Source organism: Felis catus, chromosome F2 (genome assembly GCF_018350175.1).
Source record: "Felis catus isolate Fca126 chromosome F2, F.catus_Fca126_mat1.0, whole genome shotgun sequence".
NCBI classification, from domain to species: Eukaryota; Metazoa; Chordata; class Mammalia; order Carnivora; family Felidae; genus Felis; species Felis catus.
The window spans coordinates 11,094,875-11,108,459 of NC_058385.1; the positions used below are offsets into that span (position 1 = coordinate 11,094,875).

The 13,585-nt window shown below is 36.2% G+C and overlaps 1 long non-coding RNA gene across 1 annotated transcript; it reads right to left on the bottom strand.

Moving 5' to 3' along the window:
• Positions 1-548: 548 nt before the first annotated feature.
• Positions 549-12,264, bottom strand: LOC123383190. Its single transcript, XR_006592671.1, has 2 exons — positions 11,812-12,264; positions 549-2,800 (listed from the first exon to the last, which is right to left on the bottom strand). It is a non-coding gene; the product is annotated as an uncharacterized LOC123383190 (long non-coding RNA).
• Between the last annotated feature and the right edge of the window lie 1,321 nt (positions 12,265-13,585).

Genomic DNA, 13,585 nt, shown 5'->3' on the forward strand with positions numbered 1-13,585 from the left:
CAGAATCCGAAGCAGGTTCCAGGGTCCGAGCTGTCAGCACACAGCCGGATGCGGGGCTTGAACTCAGGAACCACAAGATCGTGACCTGAGCCGAAGTTGGATGCTTAACCGACTGAGCCACCCAAGCGCCCCTCAAGTAAACTCTAAAACACTGCCTTATGAATACCTGAGACCAGCACTGGAGTGAGGCATTTCTCTGGTTTTGATTTTTTTTTAATGTTTATTTATTTACAGAGTAGAGCACACACCTATGCACACAGGTGAGCAGGTAAGGTGCAGAGAGGGAGACAGAGAATCCCAAGCAGGCTCCATGCTGTCAGTGCAGAGCCTGACGTGGGGCTCGATCCCACAAACTGTGAGATCATGACCTGAGCTGAAACCAAGAATCTGACGCTTAACCAACTGAGCCAGCCAGGCGCCCCTCGTTTTGATTTTTTTTTAAAGCACTTTTGATAACAGAGTCAATCAAATTAACTATAAAACAATTTAATGGAAACACATCAACTCGCATACTATCAAAGTCATATCAATTTTATTATGAAAGCTTACGGCATCAAAAGGAGATTGCAATCAAACAGGAAAAAAGACAATAAGTATTTTATGGAAATTATTTTGTCATGTGTGATCCTCAATATTTATTTTTCATGTGCATATGTTGGATGCTCCACCCCAATTAGGACTTGGATTCCAGGATGACACAATTGCATATTGTACCTCTTTATCCTCAAAGATCTAGCACAGACTTTTAAAAAAAACTTTTATTTAAAAATAATTTGACACTTACAGAAAATGTACAAAAAGGCAACGTAGTACAAAAATGCAAAAATATAAACAGAACGCAGAACTCCCATATACCTTTGACTCAAAGTCAACTTGTATCCAAAATATAATTAGCAACTTACTCCTTTTGCTGCATCGTGTATGTGTTTTATTTTCTGAATCAATTGAAAATAAGTTGCATATACTTTAAAGGCTTCAATGCTTTAAGTCTGAGAATAGAGAGATTCTGTTAGCTGACCCTAGGAGAATGGTTAATTTGATAGGACATTTCTCTATACTCTACTGTTTGTACCCCAATTTTGCCAGTTGCCCCAACAATGTGCATAATGGTATATTTTTTCCCTCTTTACACACAGTCCATTTTAGGATCAGTTATTGCATTTAGTTACTGTGTTTCTTCAGGGCCCTTTAATCTGGAATATTTCCACTGTGCCTCTTTTTTTTTTTCTTCATCATTAACATTTTTGAAGAATAAACTTGCTTTTCTTTTAAACAAACCATTTTTCGTTTTGATTTTGTCAACGTTGTCTTATGATCATGCCTGGTATGATGCCTAAGTGATGTTGTGCCTGTCTCAGCATTATCACATCTGGAGGCACATGATGTCCATCTGTCTCTCATTGGTGATGTTAATTTTGATCACTCAGCCAATATGTTGTCCAATCTCTGCACCATATTATTACCAATCAGCAATCTGTGGGGAGATTCTTTATGACTATGTAAATATCCTGCTCCTCATATAAATTTCCTCTTACATTGATTATCCCTTGCTAATTCTTGCTTGATCCAATTTTTACTATGATGGATACAAAATCGTGATCTTTTAAGTTTACCCTTCCTTCCACATTTAGCTTTTGACTCTCCCTCCTATCAATATTTGTCTATCATCTATCTATCTATCTATCTATCTATCTATCATCATCTGTCATCTACCATCCATCCATCATCTATTCATCAATAATCTGGTACTGGTATAAACTGATAGCTTCTTCTTTCTTCCAATGGTTTAACATTCTTTATTGTTCTTAATTATGTTGGTGTTCAAATTTTCCTGTATTTGGGCAGTGGGAGCCCCTCACCCTGGCTCCTATGTCTTTGTCATAACCCCCTACCCTTTTTTAAGCACTTCTTTACTTTCTGACATCAAAAGATGTCTCTTGCCCAGCCTTGGGATTACCCATTGATTTGCAGAGCCTAGTTCCTTTTAGTGGGGACGGTATTAGACACCATGGTCTGGGTGTTTGATAGAACACATGCCTTTGTATATATAAAACATCATTTCTTTTAGTGATAACGATATTAATTACAATTTCTATTTAAATACGTCCTTACATATCAGTTTATTTGAAGATATTCTGCATACACCTTTTCTTTTTTGCATGAGATTAGATACCAATTTTCATATGGTCCAAGCTAGAAAATGTATTTGAAAGAAGTATGCCTCCTATGAATCTATTTTGTCCCAAATCATAACCACGAGCTGCCTTGGTGATAATCTCTTTACAAATGGGTCTTTTGTGGCTCAGGCTTTGCTGTCTGCTGTGAGATTTCTTTCAAAGTGAACTCTTTGCTTGGTTTGGCTGATGTGGACACTAAAGCCTGAAGGAGAGGAAAATGGGCTAATTTTTTAAGCTTATTCTCACTTAAGAGGAATGAGTCATCCTGGATCTGAATTACACAGGGCCATAGAAAACAGACAGCCTCTCCTCTTTGCTGCATTGAAATAGCCATCTTAGGGAGCTTTTTTCCCTTATTTCTTGGCAAAATCACAAGACACTAGAAGTCTGGCTGGACTTTTAAGATCTCGTGGGTAGACATTCTGAGGCAGGTTCCAGTACAGGTACAGCCGTCCTTTCTCCGGCAGCTGGGGTACAGACAGGACTGGAATACGCTTTCTACAACCATGGATGAATAACATCACACATAAAATACAGGTCGCTTTGTACAAATTCTCTCTTTTGATGAGAAGTGTGTTTATTTTCATTTCAAGCCTCTTTTCTCATTGGTGTTATGACATTGTCTGAAAACAAGGGGGAAAATTCTTGGTGTTATTATTGTTTCCAACAAAAGTCTTTGCCTCAAGTTTTACAGAAACTTTCCTTTTTCTTTACCAGTTAAAATAGTTGTGTCTCCATTTTCATCAAGATTTTCAAAACCATGATCGAGTTCAAGTATTAAGAGTTTAATGAAAGTTACTTGTATCATATAGTTCTGGAAGTGACAAGTTTTATTTTTAAATATTACTTTAATAAGCACCTCTGTTGCCTGAATGTTATAGGTACATTCATTATTTACTTTTTTGCATAATTAATAATTGGTTTAGCGGCTACCTTTTATTTTACAGCATCCAAATGGTTAAACTTTAAAAAAAAATTGACACTTGAGTGCTCACGATATAACTTCTTATTTAAAGTGTTTATAAAATCACTACCAGGTAGGAATGACTAAACATAGAGTCTACACTAATAAAATATATTATAATGATACAATGTATATGACAATAAAATGACTGTTGAACACATAGTTTTCTCTAGATTTACTGATGCTTATATTTTAAAATTTTTGGTAGAAATCTTCAAATCTTAAAATAGTAAAATTAGAATATAACTTAAGGGTCATTCAGTCCCAACCTCTAATTACTGTCTGATAACTCTCTTTATTTTTGCAGAAATTTATCATCTAACCTCTGCTTAAGCTGTTTCCACAATGTTGAGGAATATACCCATTTGAAGAGCAGACATTTCTAGACAGAAGTAATTACTAGGAATTCTTACCTGAATTGGTGACATAAAATCATCCTCCCTCAACATTGCATCCATTGATTCAATTTATATTTTCTAAGACACCAATGTTTCTAACCTCTCTGTTTTACAAAAGAAGATCTCAAACTATTTAGGACTAAACATGGGACTATTACTTATTCTTCCCATTCTATGTACATTATTGTAGACAAGGATTGTTCTATTGATACATATTAATCCCAAAGCTTTTTATGTAGTTCAATTAAATAAAAATGTTACTTTTCTATAATTTTCCAGCTGGCTTTTTGGACCCAAGTATAAGATTTTGTATTTAATAATATTTAAACTTTTTTAGTGTTTATTCGTTTTTGCGAGAGAGAGACAGAGCGCAAGAAGGGGAGAGGCAGAGAGAGAGAGGGAGACACAGAATCCGAAGCCGGCTCCAGGCTCCGAGCTGTCAGCACAGAGCTCGACATGGGGCTCGAACCCATGAACTGTGAGATCATGACCTGAGCTGAAGTCGGACGCATAACTGATTAAGCCACACAGGTCCCCCTGGGTTTTGCATTTAATAATATTTAAATTCCTTCTTATTGGATTTGTTGTATCACTCTGGCTGCTTGAAATATTTACTTTCTCACATTTATTCATTCAGTGTATTGGCAAATCCATCTTTTACAACAGTTAACAAGTTTCTCAAAGTGAAGATATTTTCAGCTGGTTTCCATGACACTCTTCTGGTTTTTCTCTTTACTCTCTGACTTCTCTTCCTTGGTTATCTGATAAATTTCTTACTCTCTGCCTATGATTCCTCATGGTCCCATGATAAGACTTCTTCCACTTCAATGTACACATACCTTTTAGGTGATCCGATCAATTCCCTCAACAAGGGTTCTTAATCTAGAATCCCAAGAAGGGCCTTAGAGGGCTCATAAACATTGCTGTGCATATGTTTGTTTTGCACCATACCATTAATGAGGTTCTTAAAGGCAAGGATGACAAAATAATAATAATAATAATAATAATAAATCAATATACTATTGAATCTCATATAATTAATTATCTTTTTTTATCCAAGTAACCTACAGCATTATGTTAGTTTCAGGTATACAATATAGTGATTCAACAATTCTACACATTTCTCTGTGCTCATCACAGTAAGTGTTCTCTTAATCCCCTTCATCTGTTTCTCCCATCTCCCCCCCCCCACCTCCCCTCTAGAAACCACCAGTTTGTTCTCTGTATTTAAGACTCTGGGGTTTTTTGTTTGTCACTTTTTTTCTTTGTTTGTTCATTTGTTTTGTTTCTTAAATACCACATATAAGTAAAATCATATAGTATTTGTCTTTCTCTGACTTAGTTCACTTAGCATCACGCCGTCCAGATACATCCATGTTGTTGCAAATGGTGAGATTTTTTAATGGCTGAATAATATTCCATTGTGAATATATACCATGCCTTTTTTTTTTATCCATTCATCTATTGGTGGACACTTAGTTTACTTCCATATCTTGGCCATTGCAAATAATGCTGCAATAAATACATTGTTATCTTTATTGTAGTCTCTCTTCTGCTAAGTATTTACCATACTGAATCTTCATCTTCCCTTCCAATTCCAAGCATTCTGTTCCACCTGTGTCCTAACTCAATAAAAGCCACAGCCCAAGCTGACAACGATGCAATTTAATATGACTCCTCCCCTTTTTCCTTTACCCCATGCAACCCATGCAATAGATCCCTCATTTCTATCAATGTTACCATGTCACTACCTCATGATTCCTTGGTTCTCCCATTTCCCCAGGAAAGCCACCAATATCTCTTGGTCCTATAAGAGCTTTCTAAGTGGACTACCTGCCTCCAGATGTAGCGTCTCCAATCTGTTCTCCATCCCAAGGAACTTCCTCAAAACACACTGAATATGTTATATTCTAGTGTTAAAAACCTACATTTGCTTGCATTACTCAAAGGATAAATATAGGCTGTACCTTTGCAAACAAGGCTATTCTCTGTGGCTCCTCATGTTGTACTCCCTCATTCTCAGTCTGTGTTCTAATCATACTACATTTCTGAATATCCTAAGATGTCATGATCCTGCTTCTGTAACTTGGCAGGTATATTGCTCTTTCTGCCTGCAATATTTGTCTTTTTCTCCACCTATTCCTTCACTTATCTTCATGATTCAGACACAGCATCACTTCCACTAAAGTAGATCATATACCTGATGGATAGGGATTAGGTGATTCCACAACTATGTAACCCCATAGCCCTCTGTACTTTCTCTGTCATAGCACTGTCTAGAAGCTTCATCCTCAACTCACATTCTCTTAGTCTTCCAGAATATTCTCCACCCCAAACATGCTCAAATGAATGTAGAGTTAAGTAAAACCAGTCCTGACTGAGCAGATACAGCTTCAAGATGAGCCTTGTAGGCACACCTTCCACCAGATCGCCAACATTAAACTCATCCTACAGAAAAATTCTGGAGTTTTCTCTGACAACTCTTGAACTTTTACTTCAATTTATTTATATGTTTCTTCTCTTATGCTACAAATGCTCCAGTGGCGGGGACTAAGCACGCCCTGCCTACGGTTTTATCCCTAATACAAAACTAGCACTACTCAATCAGTATTATATGAATCATAAATTTTCTGTGTCTATGACATCTACATCTCCAAACAGAGCTGAGCTGAAGATAAGGGTTTATACTGAGTACATACAGATCTCCCTCAAGTTAATATCTACTCACCAATGCCCCTTGCATAGTGGGTTTTAACAAGCTACAAATATTAATTGTAGATATTTTCTCCACTGTGACCAAACATCCATAATTAGAAATTTTGTCAAATGGCTTGATGAAACCCAAATGTCCTCTGCCTACAGCAGATACTGCTCCTAAGCTTCCAAAAAAAAAAAAAATGAATAGGATTTTAAAAGCTCGGAGTCTAAAATAGAACATCATCCATATCCTGAGGAACTCACAGTATATTTAGGGAAACATGTATGTAAGCAAATACTTCACAACATCGCGTGGGCCATAATAGAGATATGAAAAAAGTAATTTGCAGGAACAAAAAAAAGCAAAAGATCAACTCTGCAGTTGGCCCGTCATGATTCTTTATTTGTTCTTTGTGTGTACCCAGTCTGGTTTCCAGCGATTACGAATTTCCTTTCCACAAGCTCCTATCTCAAATAATTAACTATTTGCTCCAGAGAGGGGCCTTCATTCTCCACAAACATAACAAGTTTCAGAAATCAAGAGTAAAAGGAAAAAGGTGACACTTCTATGGTTTGTTGAAGGCACCTTCCAAAGCTTTTTAAAACCAGGATGGGCTTTATTCTTCTCTACTATCTCCTTAGTGATTACTGATAGTAGCCAAGGGCTCTCTGTGGCAAGTTCTGTCAGTACCGTAGAACCATTCATCTGGGTCCAGAAAAGTGGATTTATTTTGAGAAGCTGAATGCTCTTTTACAATCTGTTCACTTATCTTTCAGTTTCAATTCCCCCCTACCCAATAGCTTTTCCTCCGTTTCCAGGTTGAAGATCATTCTCCTTGACAGGGAGGACAGAAATAAAATAGGGGATCCCTATTTAATTTCTCTCTTTTGCTAAGTTTATACCATCTGTCCCTAATCAAGAAAATTATTTCTTAGTTGTTTTCCTTGCTTAGGACCAACCTAATGCATTTGTCATCCTCAGCTCTTCTGAACTTTAGTCTTTGTGACACGTGAGACTAAGTTTTTGATTAGATACTGAATGTTCACGTATTTATATTTCCTCAGTTGTCACTTTTTTCCTAAGTGGAGAGAAACTTCTCAAATGATACAGTATGGATTATGTGTTCATTTGTAGTGGTCTTATTGTTCATTTAGTCGTCTCATTGCACCCTATTTTAAAGATGTCTAGTCGAGGGGTGCCTGGGTGGCTCAATCAGTTAAGCCTCCGACTTCAGCTCAGGTCATGATCTCATGGTCCGTGAGTCCGAGCCTCACGTGGGGCTCTGTGCTGTTAGCTCAGAGCCTGGAGCCTGCTTCGGATTCTGTGTCTCCCTATCTCTCTGCCCCTCCCCCACTCATTCTCTGTCTCTATCAAAAAATGGATAAACTGTAAAAAAAAAAAAAAAAAGATGTCTAGTCAAGGCACTGTATGGCTAAATGATTTTCTTCCAGGGCACATGCTAATTAAGTGGACAGGGACTGCTACTCAAACTTTTCTCCTGGTTCTAAGGGCATTGCTCTTTCCAGACGTCTCTCTCACACCTTTCCGTTGACAACACAGTTACTTTTCCCACAGAAAACACTGCAACCAGCTTGTCTCTCTATCCTTAAAGATATTTTATACACATGCAAGCAAATTCATATGTACGTGTATATATATGCGATTTTTACACAAATGGTAGTGTATCTGTCTGCCCAGGTTGCCATAAGAAAACACCATAGACTGGGTGGCTTAAGCAACAGACATGTAAACAACAATTCTACAAGCCACAAGTCTAAGATCAGAGTGTTGGCAGATCTGATTTCTTCTGAATCCTGTCTCTTTGGTGGTTGCCTTCACACTGTGTTCTCACACGGTTGCTCCCAGGTCTGTATGTTTTGTCCTGTGTTCTAATTTCTTCTTATAAGGGTAGCAGCCATATTGGATTAGGGCCCCCATATGACTTCATTTTACTTGAATTACCTTTTAAAAGACCCTATGGCCAAATACAGTCACATTCTGAGGTATTGGAGTTTAGAACTTCAAAATATGAATTTTGAGGGATCGCAATTCAGCCCCAAAAAGGTAGTTTTCCAAAAACACAATTCTCATCTTATTTTTTCTCTTAAAAATATACCTTAGATATTTTTGATCTCTTGACATATGTCAACTTCTAATTCTTTTAGATAACATGCTTTATTAAAAAGTGACATAGTAATCTTAACCATTCCTTTAATGATGAAAACAGATTTCATTCAAAATTTTTGCAATATTAAAAAGTATTCAGTGAGTAACTAAGCATAAGTTGTTTTAAACACATGTGGATACAAATGTAAGATAAATCCCCAGTAGCAGAATACGAATAAGGGCAAGGCATAATCAGAAAACATTTTTCTAATTAGTGTTAAATTGCCTTCCATATAGTTGTACCTGTTTATACTTCTAGCAAGAAGTATGAGACTTCATTTGTGTTATCAAATTGTTTAATAGTTGTCAATATGTATAAGTGAAAACTGTATCTTGAAATTATAATTTTATATTTTCCTTATTATAAACATATTATAAATATGTTTAGGAGTCAAATATTTGCATTTCATTTTCTGTAATCTGGTATTTCATATGCTTTGCAAATTGTCAACTGTTTTTGAAGAGCTTCTCATTAATTGGTAGAAATGTTTACACGTTAGGAAATTAATAATTTGTGATATAAGTTGCAATTTTTTCTTTTGTCACTTATCTTTTGATTTTGTTTATTTTTCTTCACACAGAAATATTGTATTTTATATAGTTGAATTTACCAATATGTTAGTACAAGGCTTCTAAAATTTCGTGCAATAGTTAAGAGGCCTTCACCATTCTGAGACTGTAAAAGAATTCTATGTTTCAGTTTTTTTCCATTAATAGCTTATGATTAATTTTTCATTTATAATTCTTTGATCCGTCTAGAGTTTATTGTGTGTGAAGCAGGAATCCAAATTTATGTATTTTTTTCCAAAATGGCTTACCCTTGACTCAGTTTAATTTACTTAGGAACATGTATATATATATATATATATATATATATATATATATATTTTTTTTTTTTTTTTAATTGGAGTGCTCTCTTTATCAAATGAAAAAAATGCCTATGGATTTAGATGGATTTTCTATTCTGTTTTATCAGTATTAGCAGGTACCACTCTATTTTCATATAGTTAGCTTTGTAATGTGGCTTAATAATTTACAAAGGCAATCCAAATCATTACATTTTTCTAGAATTTTCATGTATATTTGGCCAACTAATCAATAAGATTAATATTAGGAGCTCTGACTGCATTATGTTGTTTTTTTCCTACTCAAGAACATAGCCAAAATTTCTATTTGTTTTTATGAAGATCTTCTTTTGTGTCTCAGTATTTTAAAGTTTTCTTCTTACGGCTGATGATGTCCATTACTTGTTAAGCTTAAGCTTGTCTTCAGTACTTTAGCTGTTCTGTTGCTACTATCAAAGGTTTTTTTCTCCCATTATGTCTTATAACTGGTTGTCACTTGCATTAACTGAACTTTAAAGTAGTACTCCATATATTTTAGTATGGTCGTTACAGCCGTGTCGTATTTTCTGTAATATGCGTGCATTTATATACACATATATTCACACATAGATAGACTCCGTTTCACTTTTTTTGCTATAGCACTTAGCATACTGTTGTGTCTATGCATTCATTTATAACTGATATTTACAATGATTTTCTACCCAGTTATGCTTCATCAACTGAAATTTTATAATAAAGATAATGGCTGTATAATAAAAATACCTGTTACTTTTTACAAAGCATCTACCATTTCAATCCCATGTTCTTATTGCAATTTTTTTTCTAAAAGGATGTCATGGAGATGTTATGATTCCTGGCAAAATCATAAATAAAAATGAAAACGAAAGTGTGTAACCTTAAAAATGATTAAGAACTTAACATAATTGAGTACTTTGATCTCTTTGGCCAAAACAATGAAACTGAATATCACCACAAGAAATTGTCCAGTTTCCTTGTGAAAAGTGTCAGGAACAGACTCATTTCATTTCATATTTACAAAAATACAAATAATTCTATTAGCAAGTGTTCTGTGTTCTTGGCTGGAGAAGGTAACCTCATAAAAAGAGAGTTTGTTCTTAGAGTTTATTCATTGACTAGAATATTCTCTGTGCGGACGTGCATGTTCAGTATCTCATTCTGGGACTTGTAACGGAGATTAAGATGGATTCTGGGAATAAACACGTTGCATAAATTAGTGCTTGTCCTCCAAGGATATCATAAAATCTCTGAAACCAACTAATCTTCGTAGAAATTTTGGTTGCAAATAACCAAATAACTTTATCACAATAATGGCTCAATATCTAACACCTCATTAGACGTTGCCCCTGTGGATCTTTTTTATATTGTTACTCCTTTACACTTACTATCAATGTGACTTAATCCACATTTACTTGTTCAGTGATTTCTTATACTTGCTAGTCTTTTCTGAAAAACTTGCTTATAAACGTCCTGGTAATAAGGACTATTTATTATAGATCTTATTTTTTTTTCTTACTACTACCTTCCCCAGCCGTAGCTCTTAGTGCTTATAATAGCTCTGAAGGGCACCTGGGTGGTTCAGTTGTTTAAGCAGCTAAGGTAGGCTCAGGTCATGATCTTGCTGTTCATAAGTTCAAGACAGACACCGGGTTCTGTGCTTAGAATGCAGAGCCTGGATCCTGCTTCAGATTCTGTGTCTCTGTCTCTCTCTGTCCCTCCCCAGCTTGTGCAATCTCTCTCTCTCCCTCTCTCTTTCAAAAATAAATAAACATTAAAAAAAACTTTAAAAGAATAAGTCTGAGAACAGAGGAACAAATAACTAATATATGTTTTAAATCTTTACCTCTCACTGAGATAATTAATTAAATTGTTAATTAATTGATTAGAAGAGATAATCACCTGGGGTGTTTTGGTAATTTCGGAGGACGTAAAAAAGATAGTGGTATTTATACTCATAAGTTGCTGAGGTCTATACACATTTTCCTCGTATTATTTCTACCTTCATAAAAAATACGGCAGGAGCACCTGGGTGGAACAGGTGGTTAAGTGTCTGACTTCAGTTCAGGACATGATCTCATGGTTTCAGAGTTCTAGCCCCATGTCGGGCTCTGTGCTGACAGCTCAGAGCCTGGAGCCTGCTTCCGATTCTATATCTCCCTCTCTCTCTGCCCCTCCCCTTCTCTCTCAAAAATAAATAAACATTAAAAATTAAAAATATCTATATGGCACGTACTCGTAAAGTATTAATAATTATGAGGAACCAAAATCTCCAGAGACTCTCAGTGAAAAATGTCTCCACGTTTACTTCTGGTGTCATTCACTAAGACCATACAATAAATGAGAATTTCCACCTTACCACAATAATCTGGCTTCTGGCTATGAGAGAATAGCTTGATTTAAACCAATGATCCCACCAAAGGCCAGATAAATAAAAACTGGATAAAACAAGAAAAGAGCTATTTTAGGAGTAAGAAAACAATGTTAGACAAGGCTTTAAGGGACCAAGCTTCTGGAGAAAAGAGAAATGCTTTAACGTGAGCCCTACCTTCTCTGCTTCTATTCCCCTTTCTGGCACCTTCTGATTCCTAAACAGCATCAAGTGAGAAACTGGAAAGACAGGAAGACACCTTCAGTTAAGAAATTTCAGCCGAGTTTCCAACAGTTTCAGTAATCAGATGAAGAGGACAGAAAAATGGAGATTCAAGGCCCGTTAGGAAGGAAAATACCCCAGGATTCCTGTCGAGCCTTGCGAAAGGCGAATCAAAGCAGAGGGTCTAGGGCAGCTGTGACACAGACAGAAACCTTGCCTGAAGGAGATCAGCGTTTATTCTGCTTATCAGAAGAGAAACAAATCCTCTCTGGAGGAAGATAGCATAATCCAGAACTTCACACGATGTCAGAACCAAATGAATGAAAATAAAGAGGAAACACGTACAGAACCAGATTAACACATAGGCCCAACATTGGAGGTAGAAACAGATTGGAGCATAGCAGTTTAATAGGCTAAAAGTTCTCTGGCAAAATTCTTCGGGTCATCATCCGAATTTCACCCGAAAACTGGAATTAATAAAAAAAAAAAAACAATCAAATGCACGTGTTGTTCCTGAAAACTACACTCCTTGAAATTGAGAATGTAATAAATGGTTGAAACCGCACCAATAAATGCTGAAACAGCAATAAATGGTGGAAACTCCATTCATGTACCACCAGGACAGCCCCGAATACATTTAAGTCCCCAAACTGTGTGACCTGATCATTAATACATATTTTTTTTACTTTCCTCCCTTCCCCACTTGATCACTTTCCTTCTGGGATCCATTTCCAAATAAGCTCTGAGCTCTAACTTTTGTCCTAAGATCTGTTTTGGGGGGAGAGGGGAAAGCCAAACGAAGGCATATAGGTGAAATAAATGACATGAAAACAATAGCACAAAAGGGTAAATGGATTTAAAATATTCAGATCTTTCAGCATCTGGGATGTTGTAAAAGTACTAATTTTATTAACCTTCAATAAGTCCAGAATGAATGTTCTGATTGGTAACAGCTTAAGTGGGCGGGGGGGGGGGGGGGGGGAGGGGCAGAGAACACATAACCAACATGTAATACAGGAGAACGTTGGGACAAAAATGCTTGATTTTTTGTTTTTAAAGAAGGCACAAAATAGGGGGAAAGAGACCCAAAAAGAGATAGAAAACTAGAAACCAAGTCGGATGATGTAGGTTTCAACACAAATATTTCCGTCAATGCGTCGGATGTAAATGTAATTCATTTTCCAATCAAAATATAGGTACTGTCAGAGTGGTTTAAAAAAATCCAAGTATATGCTGTTACTAGAAACACGCCTTAAAATTAAGAACACAGAAAAGTTGAAAGGGAAAGAATGGGAAAAGTCATAGAAGCTAACACTAAACTAATACAGCTATCCTAAGCATTCGCAGTGGTTGGTTAGGTTCTCATCATTGCTAAAGGTGAAGAGAGACATTGCATAATGATAAAATACCAATCCACCAGAACAATTTTTAGTTCACAGACAGCTAATACAAGTACTGACGTCGTCTGCTCAATTTCTAGTTTACCAAGCAAGACCGTTAGGAGGGAAAAAATTACCGATTAGAAAAACAAACTTTGTTACAAATCCATCAGTATTTTGCATTCTACTCTACCAATACTTCTTCATCAAAACTATTAGCTTATTAAACTATTCATGTTTTGCAATATAAGCTATCTCATTCTTAGACACGCTGTGTCAATACTGAATCTGCCTGTTCCAGTTTTGTGTATACTTTTGATTTCTAAAGGAAAAGCTTCTTAACCTCTTCG